We start from the raw sequence: 3,706 nt of genomic DNA, 5'->3' as shown, positions 1-3,706 counted from the left end.
TCTTGCCTCGGCCTCCCAAAGTGCTGGGAGACACTGCAGGACCTGTGTGCCTTTGACCATACCCACTCCTCATGTGTGACATTGTGGTTTTCTACTACATGAGATATTTTCCACAATTTTCAAAGATTCTGTTCTCACATCCAGGGGCTGTGTTGTCTACTGTTGAAGTCTGTTCTGGTGCCAAAGCAGCAGAGGAAAGAAAAGGAAAATAATTGTGACTCCCCTCTCACTGCACTATAAATATTTATTCCTTTCTCAAATGCATTTTGTTTCCTTATCTCTTATCTTCACGTGGTTTCTAAAGAAAAATCTTTGCCTTCGTAGTAGAAAGAAAGCATATTAATTTCATAAATATAATACTACATATTATAAATGTATAAAAATGATGAAACACGATTTAAAAAAGAGAGAGCAAGCTGGGCTCGGTGGCTCAGCCTGTAATCCCGCGCCTTTGGGAGGCTGAGGTGAGGGGATTGCCTGAGCCCGAGGGTTCGAGACCCGCCTGGGCAGCGAGACCTCATCTCTACAATAAATCAAAAAGTCAGCCGGGTGTGGTAGCGCATGCCTGTAATTCCGGCTCCTCGGAAGGCTGAGGCGGAAGGATCGCTGGAGCCCAGCGGGTCGAGGCTGCGGTGGCCGGGAGCGGCCACTGCACTCCAGTCTAGGCGACAGAGTGAGACTCTAACTCAAAAAAAAAACAAAAACAAAAAAAAGAGAGAGCGAACGAGTGGAGAGGGAAACAGAAAGAAGGAAGGAAGGAAAGATTTCTGTGAAATTACCCAGAAGTTCTTCCGAGCTCTGTTTCTTAGTAAACTATTCCTAGATTTATGCAGGTGCATACAAATGAATAAACATAACACTTGAGGGTTTTGAGAATTAGTGATCCCTTGTGGCTACTTTAAAGAAAGATACTTTCTCTTTTGAAGAATTGAATGATTTTTACATGTATTAGAGCAGTAAGAAAAGGTTTGAGCCTATTATGTAGAAATTGCTGCATTTTTCTGGACCAGGTTAGAGGTAACCTAATAAGTACTCAAATAGTACTATTGTAAGTGCTTTTTAAAATAATCCAGATAAGCACTTCATTAAATATATGTAGAGCTTATTTTAAAAGTAATATATAAACAAGGTAGTATACCTTAAATGTAGTTTAAAGTTTCATTCTCTACATTTAGAAATGTTTGTTCTGAAGTATTTACTGGCTAAATTTTGTGGTTTTTAAATTTACTTTTTAAAGTTATGGTAAAAAAAATATATATAAATTTATCATTCTAACCACTTCTAAGTGTACAGACCAGTGGTATTCAGTACATTCACATTGTTGTGTAGTTTTGAATTTAAATGTTTAAACTTCTAACTTCTTTTCTTTTTTTTTTTTTGAGTCAGAGTCTCACTCTGTCACCCAGACTGGAGTGCAGGGCCGCTCCCGGCCACCGCAGCCTCAACCTGCTGGCTCCGGTGATCCTTCTGCCTCAGCCTTCCAAGTAGCTGGAACTGCAGGCGCGCGCTACCATGCCCGGCTAATTTTTTTTGATTTATTGTAGAGATGAGGTCTCGCCAAGTTGCCCAGGCGGGTCTGGAACCCGTGGGCTCAGGCAGTCCACTCACCTCAGCCTCCCAAAGTGCGGGGATTACAGGCTTAAACTTATTTTCTATTAGACTAAAAATTAGGTACAAGTATACATAATGTTTCCATGGCTATATTTTTACAATTTATCATTCATAATTGTGTATTAAAGCATCCGGGTAATTACATGAAGAGGAATGAAAGCTCACCATTTGCTTATGATAATGATGATAATTTTAAAGAAGTCTGGAAACTCAATGAGTCACTGAATTAACTACAGGGAATTTCTTATGTACAAACATTTTGCGGGGGTGTTTTTTTTTTTCTCTAGAAGTTTATCTTCTTAACAAACTAATTACATCTCATGCATAAGCAAGAGGAAAGTGGGGAATAGTAGAACTGGGCCTTTCTGAACAAGATTATTTTACATTGCAATAATGTGTGACCAAGTAAAGCATTGTCAAGGTGTTATATTCAGAATTCGAGCAAGCCCATCTTGCTATAGATACACTATATAGATATAGTACTTGCATAATTTAAGGCTATTTGAAAACTCATTTGAGAGGTCATCTGTTTTCCACTTTAAAAAAGTAGTTTATGAGCCAGGCTCGGTGGCTCCGCCTGTCATCCCGCGCCTTTGGGAGGCTGAGGTGAGTGGATGGCCTGAGCCCGCGGGTTCGAGACCCGCCTGGGCAGCGAGACCTCCTCTCTGCAATCAATCAAAAAATCAGCCGGGCGTGGTAGCGCGCGCCTGTAATTCCGGCTACCTGGAAGGCTGAGGCGGAAGGATCCCGGCGGGTCGAGGCCGCGGTGGCCGGGAGCGGCCACGGCACTCCAGTCTGGGCGACAGCGTGAGACTCCAACCCAAACAAAACAAAACAAAAAGCAAAGTAGTTTATGCCGCGATCGGTGGATCAGCCTTAATCCCGGCACTTTGGGAGGCCGAGGCGAGTGGATGGCCTGAGCCTGCGGGTTCGAGAACAGCCCTCGCACCTTGGCGAGACCGCATCTCCACAATAAATCAAAAGTCAGCCGGGCGCGGTGGCGGGCGCCTGTAGTTCCGGCTCCTTGGAAGGCGGAGGCGAAAGGCTCGCGGGAGCCCAGCGGGTCGTCGCTGGGGTGGCCTGAGTGTGCCATGGCTCTCCAGCCTGGGCGACGGAGCGAGACTCCGACAACAACAGCAACAGCAACAAAGTAGTTTGGCTTTACCAGCTAAAGAGCTCACACTTAGAAATAACAGCGGACTGCAGTTTATTAGTCACTTATTCTTTGACCTTGAACAAGACCTGCCAAAGCGCCAGAAGGATCAGTTCTCTTCTTGTCAAATGAATAAACGGAATAAGGTAAACTGAAAATAATTCGCCGCATTTCTCCAACATCTGTAAGGTCCGTGGTTGAAGTGACGGGGTTTTATAATATATTGAGCCCAACGTCGTTGGCAATCACTTTGGTGTCCTTTCCAAAAGCCTTTGCCTCAAAGCCACTGACAATCAAGGAGGGCTCGGAACAGAGCCAGCAGTCCTCACTGGCGGTAACACTGCTTTGGATTCCAAGACCTGGAAATGTCGGGGGGTGGTGACAGCGCGGGGTCTGGGGGGGGCGGGGTCTAGGGGGCGGGGCCTGGGGGCGGGTCCAGAGGGCGGGACTTTTACAGGCGGCACCTAAAGGGCGGGCGGGGCCCAGAAGGCGGAAGCCAGAGGGCGGAGCTCATACCGGAACCCGTTACGTCATTTCCGCCTGCGACGTTACCAAGGAGTCTCCCAGCGCCCCGGCCCTCGACGATTGGCAGGTGAAGGGAGTCGTGTTTCCTCCCTCCCCGCGGGTGCCGTTCGTATTTCCCTCGGCTTTGTGGCGACCCGCTTGAGCCGTACCTGTTTCAAGGCCTTAAGGCCCCGTACCCTTGATGCCCGTGTCCCATCCGTCCGCGTCCCCTCAAGCCCTCCCTCTGGGACGACCCCTCCGCAGGCTTCCTCTCTGCGCCCGGGTGCAGCTGTCAGGCTGGAAGCCTCACGGCGCACCCCCCTCGGCTCCCCTGCAGGGACACTGCGTCTTTTTTTTTTTTTTTTTTGAGGGGGAGTCTCACTCTGTCACCCAGAATGGAGTGCAGCGGCCGCTCCCAGCCACCGCAGCCTCGACCTG

General features: G+C 47.7%; 1 protein-coding gene across 2 annotated transcripts in view; it reads left to right on the top strand.

The window, feature by feature from the left end:
* The first annotated feature begins 614 nt into the window (after positions 1-614).
* The window catches only part of CUNH11orf65 (chromosome unknown C11orf65 homolog), a 40,445-nt gene continuing 37,353 nt past the window's right edge, over positions 615-3,706 (top strand). Inside the window, exons 1-2 of one of the 2 annotated variants that reach the window (XM_008055298.1) lie at positions 615-620; positions 3,332-3,352. The gene's annotated coding sequence lies outside the window, so the exon portion shown is untranslated. Of the gene's footprint in view, positions 621-3,317; positions 3,353-3,706 lie in introns of those variants that run through there. The other variant, XM_008055299.2, reaches the window with a different exon arrangement.

Source organism: Carlito syrichta, unplaced genomic scaffold (assembly GCF_000164805.1).
Source record: "Carlito syrichta isolate Samal-C Ts95f unplaced genomic scaffold, Tarsius_syrichta-2.0.1 Scaffold301816, whole genome shotgun sequence".
Lineage (NCBI taxonomy): Eukaryota > Metazoa > Chordata > Mammalia > Primates > Tarsiidae > Carlito > Carlito syrichta.
Note: the sequence above shows the minus strand (reverse complement) of the source record. Positions and strands in the feature narration are given on the sequence as shown.